Here is a 13,861-nt window from a genome sequence, read left to right on the forward strand (position 1 = left end):
ATTGTGAATAAATAAATAAAACATGTTTTGGAAAATAATGATTTCTGTGTGAAATCAACTTATTGTAAATTATGGGATTTTATCCCTAAAAACTTTGTGTATTATATTAAACGAGCATTTTACGGTGAAAAAGATCCTGTAATAAAAGACTTCCGCTGTCGCATAAATCAGATATCACGGGATTTCTGTCCCGCGGCCCCAGGAACGGGTCAAACCGGGCCGGGGGCCGTGACAGTCAGGGCGTGACATATACGGGCCGTATACAGTATACGGGCCGTATATAAGGATGTTTTTTCAAGTATCACGTTTTTCCAGTAAAAACACCATCATTCTAGGGTTTCTAAACTCTTCATCACCTTTAACAACGTTGATCGGAACACGCCGCTTAAATCGGCGCACAAGTAGAGTAACATTACCGATCAGTCCGTTGATCGAGTAACTAGCAGAAGAACCCGACAAAAACAAGTTCTCCACAGTTTGTTATTCAGATCTCTATTCGGCCATCTTTCCAAACTACAACACACGATAACTTTAAACTTTATATTGTGTGATTTGACCAGGAAATGATTGGAGGTGATTTCTACTTTTAATAAGCTGTCATAGTTGTCAAATTCGATTTCAACAAACCTTTTCCTTTTCCTTCAATTTCTAGAACATTCTCTGTAACATGAAGACGTGTCGGGTTCTTCTACTAGTGGTATTTTAATGAAGTATTGAAGATTGAATGTGCAAACCGCAACCGTTTTTTACTACGGAAACAGTGGTTATGCGAAATACAAATCGCAACCGTTTTTTACTACGGAAACGGTGGCTATGCGAAATACAAACCACAGTCTTTTGTGACTATGGGAAACACAAGTTATCTTTTTGAGCTTGATGGATGTCCGTTATCTCAGTTGAGGCGTGCATTGTTTAAATCTGAATATAACTAGATGTTACGTGTAACTTCATTAAACCAAGAACAAAGCCTATTTCAAAACATATGTGTTCGTATCAGCGTTGTTTATCACCTTGTGTGAGCATTGGAAACCCGACAAACAGTCTTGACAACTGTGACAGCTTATCTATCTGTGTGTGTCACATCCATCCTGTTATAGAAATCGATATGATTAATTTTACAGATTTTTTTCTAGTTAGCGTTGTTAACTACCAAAAGAATGCATACACAAATAGTTCTAGTGGATGAAGCAAAGTGACCGTTGTGTATCTGAATCAGGTTCTCAAACAAACACTACTAAAGATGAGTTGGTGATAAATACCGGAGCTGTTAACTCGGTTGTTCAATACTTTCGTGATAAATACAATGTTCATCTTCGTTATCCTTTGCTTTCTGCAATTCAAGCAGGCACGGATGCAAAACGTACTATTTTAAAACACATGTAGACGAAAATAATAAAACAAGCAGGCATTGATTTTGCTAAGATTGAAGGAAAGAATGTCACAACCCCCGTCCCCTAACAATCCAGGAACGGGCGGCCGTGTCCAGTTTCAGTGGTATCAGTGTTTATCAAGTTGGCAGCGGAAAATTTCATCAGGACCGTAGTTAGGAAATATTTTATCAGAGTTAAACACCACAATTTTAAAATAGAACATTGGGACAAAACCCAAGTTTGTCTAATAATACATTTATAAGCGGGACAAAACCCGATTTTTCATTTGAAATATTTGTAGGGAATAATCCCAATTATTGAAAACAATTCTCATTTTTTATTAGGTAACTTTTATTGCCACTTTTCTAAGCCTTCAGTGCTCTCTAGCTGGCTTTTATTGGCTTCACACTAAGTTACCTGAAACACGTGTTTAAAAACATTTTGTCAGTGGAAAATACTGGTGAGTGAATCCCAATTTAATCAAGAAAAGTGTTATTAATTTAAACAGTATTAAGAGCGATTACGATGTTTATATCTACACAATTACTCATTCAGTACTTGCCACTCGACCGGATCTGTGGCTATGGTCATATCACACATTGGCTAACCCGTTGTCCAATTGTGAAGATTATCATGTAATGTATACAAAACCCCATAATACCGGCAGTAATTGAAGAATTACAAAACTCAATCACTGCTAAATTGCATTGTAAAATATTTAAGGTTTTGTAAAAACAGTTTATAAAAAGGAGATTACTCTTAAAAAGGTTTACACAAAAAGAGGATTACTCACATTGCTATTATAGGGCTTTCCTTTGTGACTTGCTGGTTATAATATAATTAAATAAACAATGCACACGTGTTAGTATAATAACCCATTTTAACATTAGCAATACTCTCCCCGAGACGGCATTCCAACGACTCCGTCGGGTAGAACCACGACAGCCGTTACGAAACCCTAGATCAATCGGGCAACGTATCTAATACGTATCCAGGGGTTATGATACTTACAACGAGGCAGAGCTTCACTAATTAAGGGGGAGGGGTATAATGCCCGGGTATAGGGCCTACACTGCAGAAATTGAGAGAGAAATTAAAATTGTGAACGATTTGAAATGAGAGCTGAAGCCCTCCATTTATAGGCTGTTCGTCGACCTTGTCGCGCCCCGCGAAGACCACACCAAGGTATTACGCGGCCCGCGAGGTCCAGAAAAGGCAGCTAGGGTTTGCTGAGTCATCAACACGTGGCGGCACCAGGTTTCCTCTTGTCGTTGAGTTGTCGCGCCCCGCGTAGCTCCTAACCAAAACGTACGCGGCCCGCGAGCGAGGAAAAATCAGGTTTTTATTTTATTTTTAATTGTTTAAAGGTATTTCGGGCCTATTTTACGTATACGGGGTGTATTTAGGACATTTGGGGGTGTCTAAAATATTTTAGGAGGGTTGATATATCTTGGTACAATTTCTGGGTTATTTAATAAAATATATAGTGCACTCACATTAAGTATAGTAACCCGATTCTACTTTATCCCTACGTCACGAGACAAAACCCCAACGAATTTAGGCAGAGCCTTGACATACGTTACGGGGCCCTATGTCAGTCGGACAGGGTATTAGTGATCAAGGGTTAAAACACTTAAAACGGTGCAGGGCTTTTGAAGTAAAATTAGTAATATACTTAAAGAAATATGGATGTAGAAGAGCGAGAGAAGGAACGACAGACTACAAATGAAATGCAACATCTTATTTATACTCAATGTGACTTGGAGCTCACGAAACATCTTGATTCCTTATGACTAACAATTACATCATTCATATATACGTTGACATGAATTCTTAAATATTAGTGTTAATTATTTTATTAATTTATTATTATAATTAATTCAACTGCTTCACTTATTTGGCGCGTATAACTTCTAAAATATGATGTTTTATAAAATAATGAATATGTCATTGGAACGAGAATAATCTTATCTATATTTTGAACCAAGTTTCATTAAAAAACGGAGTACGTTCAAATATAATGTATTTTTATTATTATAAAACGGTTCCCACGTTTGCCAAAATTACCTCATATTTCTATTGGTCAACTTTCCCATGACCTATGCGTGTAATAATTTAGAAATTTTGGGAGTGTTTCATCCTCCCCACCTTGTTTTAAATCTCGTCCTCGAGATTTGGGCTACAATATTTTCTTGGGGTTACGTCACGTCTTTTAGTTGGTTATCAAGGTATCTGGGATAGAATCAAAACATAAGGATATCATAGGATAATTAGAATTCAGTGGTCACAAAACTTAGTTTCAGGATTTGATGTTACCCAAACCATACCATTAGCAAGGTGACTAAGTTTCATGAATCAAAAGAGATATTTGATAGGCATTGAAATGCAATGACTTGTAGAAACAATAGGATTCAACGCTAGAAAAGAACTTACTTTGATCATCAATTGAGGGAGATTCTAAAACAATAATCTCAATTTTTGAATGGAAATATGGAAAATGATTTGTCAATGATCAACCCAGAAATCAATAACATTTATTTAAATGGCAATGATACACTGGACAAAACAATAGAATTTAGTGTATCATGGTCTTAATACATAATCGTATCAAGACTACTTGAATAATGAGTTAAACGAATGATGTATGATTAGGGTTTACTATTAGCACAGGCTACAATTTATACAGGCACCGCAAGGTGTTGTAGTGATTGAAAGAATTTAATAATTACGGTGACCGAATGAATTTACCGTTTTCGAAATTATCTGGAAGGTTCAAATGGAGTAAATCTGGATATTCAAAAGATAGGATGTTCCATATAATGAAAGATATGAATATTGTAGGATAAATTCAAAGATGAAAGAAATGTTGGAGGTACATAAGAATTTAGGTACCTTTATCTTAATCACAAAATTGTATTAAGACTGGTTTAGGATAATGAATCAATAGATAAATTTGTAGCTCAAGTGTAGAAATGAGATGAGTCCAAGTTTTAAAGAAATCGCCACCGCAAGGTGTCGTGTTTTAACAAATGATATATCGAAATTGAAGACTTAAACAAGTTCAAATAATGAAATTACCTTGAATATGATGATCTCAATTCATCATACGGGATTTTGAAATTGAATATATATGAGCAAGTTCAAACAATTGAGCTTGGTTTGGACATATTCCAACAATGGATATATATATTGACAAGAAATGGTTTCAATGAAAATCTGGTAAGTAACTTTGAAAAGGAGTTTTCCAAGAAAGTTGTTGACTTGATTATCAAAGTCAACATTTTCATGATCGGGGGATTATTGAAATGAGTATAACAAAAATATTTATTCAAAAATGGTCTTTTGAAACGAATTCACATGAATGACAAGCAATGCACGTATGTCATAGAAATTTGGTCAAGAGATGAGACAAATAAGAGTTGACTCTATAAAAGGAAAAACAAAGACCTTTTATAGATGAAGTTTTGATCGGAATCAAAAGTCAACTAATAATTAAGTGCAGACAAAAATATAAGGGTGCTTTATTTTAAAAGTTATTATGGTTTATGGTGTTTATGCGTTCTTCTTAGCTTCATTTGGGTTTCTGTTCTCGTTGTCGGGGGCCTTAGATAGTTTTGGGCAGTAGCGACAGAAGTGACCTGGATTTCCACATTTATAACATACATTGGTTTCCCTTTTCCTTCTAACTTCTTCCTCTGTATGCCCAGCCTTTTTGCAGTAGTTACAACGGAGTATCTTCTTAAAATGGCGTTTTCTTGTGTGCTTTTTGCCGTTGCAGGTAGGCTGTGCGGTTTCTGGCTTCATTCCTTTGTCCTTGGAGGATTTGTTAGAGTAGAATTCCTTATAGGAGTATCCATAGGTTGAGGTTTCCTTTCATTTGGAAGATGGAGTTTTGATATGAATCTCATGACTTCCGTTGATACTAGGGTTAGGTTTGAAGTGATGGGTATGCTTACAGTGTATAGTAGGATTCTTGTTTATAGGCATAGAAATTTTAATAGCTTCAATGATCGAAGGTATGGCATTCGATATTCCTTGAGCTATTATATTTTCTATAGTGTTTCTATCAAAAGAGTTTCCATTACTATTCTCAATTTCTTGATCACATGCCATTTCCTTTGACATCTGAATTACAAACATGTTTAGATATAATTATCACAGAACTAAGCAATTATACAGGCATATTTTGTTTATCACCATTATAATCATAGCTATTAGTATTATGTGATGATAATTAAGGTAACATATACCTGTTATGTCTTAACATTTTCTTTTACTATATATCTTATCAAATTATAAGGAAAATGGAATCTTATATGTGTTGTTTCCTCCTTTGATGTAATAGCTTTTATATTGCCTTAATTTACTTATATTTCCAGGGCTTATGGCTGGATAGGTATTCAAAATAAAGGTAAGGGTTTTATATGAAATTATGAGATTTTCCGTCTTTGACCCATTTATTGTTTTTCAAGAGGTGGTGCTAATACAAATAATCTTAAGGTATCTTTTGAATTAAAGTTGGGTAACAAAATAGATCTTAAGTAAACATGTTGGTTGGTTTCTTCTGTTATATAAAAGCTTGTCCTTTTGCAGAAGACATTTAATTCTTATATATTAAAAATTGTGTCTTGTATATACATACGTATAATTATAAAGTTTTAAAATTTCTTTTATAATATCAATTTATGAAAATTCCAGTTAATTAATTGTATTAACTATCATGTTTATTTTCATAACTTTGTTTATTCCTTGATATTAACCGAATAAATTTCTATCAAATTTATTAAAGATAATATTTTAGAACAAAAAGGGAATTCATCAGAAAGAATAAATTTAAAAGAGATATAATTTTCTGGATTCTTTTTAGAGCAATTTTTAATCTTGGCAGGTTGACTCAATTTTTGTTATAACATATTTATAATTCAATTTAAATTCTTAATTTATTATATCTATGTAATTAAGATTCGTAATAGAATACAAAGTCTGGTGTTTCTAAATTCGATTCTTAATATATTAAGAATATTAAGAATGAAGTACTATTCTTCTATCATAATATATATATATACATATGACTTATCTATAATTTAAGAAATGAATCGAACTTATCAAATGGTAAAAAGTGTTTCCTTTAGAAATATATGTATATATATATTTTAAACCATATTGTTATGCCGTACTAAATATTTTTGTACATATTTTACTTCATGAATAAAATATTATTTATAATATTGGTACAAGTCATAAAATATACATACATTTGACTTACAATTAAGTTTTATGTTATTTCCTGTTGATACATAGGTATTATGTATTAAAATCATTTAATTACATAATATCAAGTTATTGTATGTATTCTGGTTTCATAAATACTGTTTTATAAAATATTTTGCATCTTCTGTGGTATACGTATATGTGTTTAAATTTTAGAATCGTCGAATTGTAATAATTCTTGTTCGTTATTAAATTTAAGGATTACGTTTTATAAAATTCTTTCTAGTGCAACTTTATTCAAGAGCCAAATATTTTATTCTTCCAAAAATATTATTACTATTATTTGTTTAATTTAAAATAGAATTTAATAATATTTTTGGTTTAATGTTTTATATTAATAATAATAATAACAACATATCTTAAGGATTTTCTTTAGAGAGCATGTGTATATAAAATTTTTCTAATGTATTAATTATTATAAATATTGACTTTACACATAATTTCTGAATATTACGTAATTTATCAAATTTTGATAAATAATATTTAATATTTAATAATACGATAAAGAATTATAACGTGATTTACAAAGTATTTCAAATTATTGTATTTAAATAATACTGAAATATTATATTTTAATAAAATATATGTGTTATCAAAACTTTGCTAAATAAACATCTTTAAATTAAGTAAAATATCTTTCTTTCAGTGAATAACATTTTATATTCTGATATTTTAGTGATATCGTACCTAAAGGTGTTATTTTACATCTCTAGTTAATATACTAATATTAATATCAATATCATAATAATATATTGGTATGGTATATATCTTAAGACATGATATTATTAATATATATATATATATATATATATATATAGGGTAAGGATGGTGTAAAAAGGGCCTGAAGTGTGAGAAGTGTATTATAACACTATATATAATACTATATAACACCATATAAACACCGTATAACAATATGTAACACCATATAATACCATATAACACTGTGTAACACTACATAACATTATATAACAAATATAACACTATACATCTATCATAGACATGCTATCAGACAAACTATAGTGTTATATTTGTTACATAATGATATATAGTGTTACATAGTGTTATATGATATTATATGTTGTTACATATTGTTATACGGTGTTTATATGGTGTTATATAGTATTATATATAGTGTTATAATACACTTCTCACACTTTGAGCACTTTTTACAGGATCCTCTACCTATATATATTTATATATATATATATATATATATATATATATATATATATATATATATATATATATATATATATTATAGCATAAATGTAAGATACAGATATGGGTAACACATATTGGAATTCAAGATTCGTTAAATGGCATAAAAATCATAATAAACACATTAAGATTTTATGTTCACATGATAACACATAAGATATTAATTTCCTAACACAAATGGTTAAGGGTTTAGATATTGGAAGAACACCTAAAGGGCTTAAACCAGTGACATAGCTCTGATACCACCTTCTGCCACAACCCTCGTCCCCTAACACTCCAGGAACGGGCGGCCGTGGCCAGTTTCGGTGGTATCGGTGTTTATCAAGTTGGCAGCGGAAAATTTCATCAGGACCGTAGTTAGGAAATATTTTATCAGAGTTAAACACCACAATTTTAAAATAGAACATTGGGACAAAACCCAAGTTTGTCTAATAAGACATTTATAAGCGGGACAAAACCCGATTTTTCATTTGAAATATTTGTAGGGAATAATCCCAATTATTGAAAACAATTCTCATTTTTTATTAGGTAACTTTTATTTTCACTTTTCTAAGCCTTCAGTGCTCTCCAACTGGCTTTTATTGGCTTCACACTAAGTTACCTGAAACACGTGTTTAAAAATATTTTGTCAGTGGAAAATACTTGTGAGTGAATCCCGGTTTAATCAAGAAAAGTGTTATTAATTTAAACAGTATTGAGAGCAATTACGATCTTTATATCTACACAATTACTCATTCAGTACTTGCCACTCGACTGGATCTGTGGCTATGGTCATATCACACATTGGCTAACCCGTTGTCCAATTGTGAAGATTATCAAGTAATGTATACAAAACCCCATAATACCGGCATCAATTGAAGAATTACAAAGACTCAATCACTGCTAAATTGCATTGTAAAATATTTAAGGTTTTGGAAAAACAGTTTACAAAAAGGAGATTACTCACATTGCTATTATAGGGCTTTCCTTTGTGACTTGCTGGTTATAATCTAATTAAATAAACAATGCACACGTGTTAGTATAATAACCCATTTTAACATTAGCAATACTCTCCCCGAGACGGCATTCCAACGACTACGTCGGGTAGAACCACGACAGCCGTTACGGAACCCTAGATCAATTGGGCAGCGTATCTAATATGTATCCAGGGGTTATGATACTTACAACGAGGCAGAGCTTCACTAATTAGGGGAGGGGGGTATAATGCCCGGGTATAGGGCCTACACTGCAGAAATTGAGAGAGAAATTAAAATTGTGAACGATTTGAAATGAGAGCTGAAGCCCTCCATTTATAGGCTGTTCGTCGACCTTGTCGCGCCCCGCGAAGACCACACCAAGGTCTTACGCGGCCCGCGAGATCCAGAAAAGGCGGCTAGGGTTTGCTGAGTCATCGACACGTGGCGGCACAAGGTTTCCTCTTGTCGTTGAGCTGTCGCGCCCCGTGTAGCTCCTAACCAAAACGTACGCGGCCCACGAGCGAGGAAAAATCAGGTTTTTATTTTATTTTTAATTGTGTAAAGGTATTTCGGGCCTATTTTACGTATACGGGGTGTATTTAGGACATTTGGGGGTGTCTAAAATATTTTAGGAGGGTTGATATATCTTGGTACAATTCCTGGGTTGTTTAATAAAATATATAGTGCACTCACATTAAGTATAGTAACCCGATTCTACTTTATCCCTACGTCACGAGACAGAACCCCAATGAATTTAGGCAGAGCCTTGACATACGTTACGGGGCCCTACGTCAGTCGGACAGGGTATCAGTGATCAAGGGTTTAAACACTTAAAACGGTGCAGGGCTTTTGAAGTAAAATTAGTAATATACTTAAAGAAATATGGATGTAGAAGAGCGAGTGAAGGAACGACATACTACAAATGAAATGCAACATCTTATTTATACTCAATGTGACTTGGAGCTCATGAAACATCTTGATTCCTTATGACCAACAATTACATCATTCATATAGACGTTGACATGAATTCTTAAATATTAGTGTAAATTATTTTATTAATTTATTATTATAATTAATTCAACTGCTTCACTTATTTGGCACATATAACTTCTAAAATATGATGTTTTATAAAATAATGAATATGTCATTGGAACGAGAATAATCTTATCTATATTTTGAACCAAGTTTCATTAAAAACGGAGTACATTAAAATATAATGTATTTTTATTATTATAAAACGGTTCCTACGTTTGCCAAAAATACCTCATATTTCTATTGGTCAACTTTCCCATAACCTATACGTGTAATAATTTAGAAATTTTGGGAGTGTTACAATGGATAAGAAAAGACTAACTAGCAGAAGACGTGTCGGGTTCTTCTACTAGTTATTCGGAATGTTTCGAATCATCACACAAGACGTGTCGGGTTATTCTACTAGTTATTCGGAATGTTTCGAATCATAACAGAAAACAGATGCGGTTTGCATATTCAATCTTCATTGCTTCATTAAAATTACAACACACGATAAAATGCTTGGAAAATTACATCAACTCTCCTATATCAACATACTCTTCTCCATACGCTTAGTTGTTATGCATGACAACATGAGGGGTCTAGTTAACTTTTAGATTCAGATTCAGGAAGCAGATGATTTGTCAAAAAACATGGTCAACGTAGTAAAATGTGAGCTTTTGCACCAACCGTATCGAGATACTTTGTGTTAGTTGCTTCTCTTGTTAAGTTTCTGAACCAACCGAAATCCACAAATTCCAACAGTTTCTTCGTAGATTCTGTCCGGTTTCAAAGCCGGTTGAGGATTACGAGTGTTCTAGACTCGTTCAAAGCCGGTTGATGATTACAAGGATCGTTCTAATAGATTAAAGAGAATAAACCATTTTTTACCAATTTTTACCCATAGTATACGGGCCATATAATATTATACGGCCAGTATACAATCATCGTATACATTGTATAGGATCGGTTAATTTTTTTTCACATGCTGTATACGACCGTATAATAGTATACGGCCCGTACTTAAAGGGTAAAAAATAATCTGGTAAATTTTTTTCACATGGTGTATACGGGCCGTATAATAGTATACGACCCGTATTCTTAGGGTAAAAAATGGTTTATTCTCTTTAATCTATTAGAACGATCCAAAATGTGATCAAACTTGGACAACGGACGTAATCTTGATTCAGATCTCTATTCGAACATCTTTCCAAACTACAACACACGATAAACCCTACCTGGAAACAAACCAACAAAATCCTGATAGTGAAAAACATCAGCAACCATTTTTTCTTTTCCTTCAATTTCGAGAACATTCTCACTGTGTATGTGCTTGTGTTGTAGAAACCGGTGATGAATTTGTATACACAACTGAACGTTCTTACTGTTTTGGAATTGGAGAACCGTTGTGTATTTGTTTACTCTGGAATTGGAGAACCGTGGTGAATTTGCGTACACAACTGAAGGTTCAGTGCACGAAAAGTTTCTTACGAAATGTACGTGATAAAACAAGGATGTTGGGAATTAAACGTATGTATGTGACAAAACAGGGATCATTCTAATAGATTAAAGAGAATAAACCAAGTACAAAATCACCTGCTTTCTGAATCTGAATCTGAATGTTAACTTTGACTCGTAAACCCTTGAATCCCAACGCTTCTCTAAAAGAGCCTGTATTAGAAACCATCCTATGTCTTTTACCAACCGAATAGGCAGGAAGGACAAGTATTCTCTCTAGGGAATGGAGGTACAAGTGGACCAATATTCCAAGCCTTCGGTTTACTTTGTGTAATAGAACTTCCGAGCTAACATCTGACGTAACAAGTACAAGGAAAAACATGGACATGAATGATTTACACCAAGTTGTGTTGTTGCGCCAGGGTCCAATACACGAGCTCACCCTTGTTATGGATGATTACTGGGAAGATTACAATTGTTTTGAGTTTTGTCAGATAATACTTCATTTGTCGAGAAACCATGCTTGATTTATGTAAAGATCTCTACACAAACTCTTCTACATCTTTTAACCAATTGTCCATCACTTAAGACCTTGAAAGATTTGTTGAAATCGAAGAAAAGAGTAACTAGCAGAAGACGTGTCGGGTTCTTCCAACAAATTGTATCCAATGCAAGGATCTTCGAATGCGGTGTTTACGTTAATTTTCAATAATGTTGGAAGGATTGTAGTTATAGAACCCGACAAACCAACAAAATCCGAATAGTTCAAACATTCTAAACCTTAACTGTGTGTGTGCTTGTGCTGTAGAAACCGGTGATGAATTTGTGTATCTGAATCAGGTTCTCTGCCTTAGATCGGTCATTCCTTGTGATACATGAACGTTGTATTCTTGTCTTTCAGAAGAGTTGGTATTGAACCAAGAATACTTCAAACATTCTAAACCCTACCTGGAAACAAACCACCAAAATCTTGATAGTCTTCTATGATGATTCGAAACATTCACGAACCACAATGGACTTAGACTCATACTACTCACCCTCCCCTGAGGAAAAGTTTTCCCGACGACTCAAGATAAAGCAGTTGGTTTGTGTTCATATCAGCGTTGTTTATCACCCTGTGTGAGCATTGGAAGCCCGACCACTAGCAGAAGAACCCGACACGTCTTCTATGATGATTCGAAACATTCACGAACAACAATGGACTCAGATTCATTGTTGCGAATTTGGTTTCTTCGGTACAGGCTGATGAAACCGAAGACTCAGACTCCTTACAACTCTCATCAAATGCCTCACCCTTCCTTTTATTCTGTAAATATTAAATAAAGAATAACACCATGCCCGTAACCCCGCGTTGATAGCTTCCGTTTTATTATAGTCATACGACATGTTTTTTTTTTCTTCAATCTTTGTTACTTGTTAATGGTTTGTTTTTTTCTACTTTTAGAAAGGTTTGAGCACCTCACGACTGTAAAATATCTCGTGTGATTGACACCTTAAATCCCTTAAATACTTTGAGAAAAATCTAATTTTCGAAGAATACGGGTCGTATAACAGTATACGGCCCGTATACACATTCGTATACATTGTATACGGCTAGGCAAAATATTTACACATGGTGTATACGGACCGTATACTGTTATACGGCCCGTGTGGAATTAAAAAAACTGACAAAGTCTGCTGGCACAAACTTTATTAGTTTTTTAAATTCTATACGGGCCGTATAATAGTATATGGCCCGTATACACCATGTGTAAATAAGTTTTTGCCATGTGTTAATATTAAGCAATTAAAAAAGGGGAAAGTGAATATGAGGCTGTTACACATCTAACCTTAGATGTAAAAATATCAAAACTACGTCGTTTTGATTAAAATATAAATAAAAATTTTAATTTTAATTCTTTTTCCCCTTGTTCATCTCCATCTATCCAATAGTTTCTTCTTAACTTCCTGCCCTACAAATTAATGGCCCTAATTGAATTATAAGGTTACTATGAACCCATCCTAAAACACACTAACAGTGAACTGCTACAAAATCTTGAAACCAGTATATTTTTCATAAGAAAAATTTAACATCTTTGATGATGACAAAATCCATGTGAAACATAAAAACTAGAAAGAATTAACCTTTGTTTGCATGTGAACATAAATCTGACTTTTAAGGTAAAAATACTAATTGTTAAATTGAATTAGTTCGATGATCTTGGCTTGTGTATAATAGACCATTGTATATCTTAGGCAATTGTAACAACCATATTACTTATATTTGTCATGTGAATCTCTTACCAAAGATAGGAGATCTCGGTTGTATATTATATATGATGTAAAGATGAATGAGATTGTATATTATATATGATGTAAAGATGAATGAGAAGGCAAGGGGTTTACAATTTTACATGGTATCAAACCTTTTTACCCTAGCCTTCCTTTAGCCGATCCTGCCTTCCCCATCATTCTTCTTCTTCTGCGCAAATCTCTTTCCCTGTCACCATGTCCAATTCTTCTTCCCCACACCCCGCGGTCACGGTCACCTCTATTAAACACCTTATCCCCGTCACCCTAGATATCGAGAATGGCCAC

Source organism: Helianthus annuus, chromosome 15 (assembly GCF_002127325.2).
Source record: "Helianthus annuus cultivar XRQ/B chromosome 15, HanXRQr2.0-SUNRISE, whole genome shotgun sequence".
In the NCBI taxonomy this organism is placed as follows: Eukaryota; Viridiplantae; Streptophyta; class Magnoliopsida; order Asterales; family Asteraceae; genus Helianthus; species Helianthus annuus.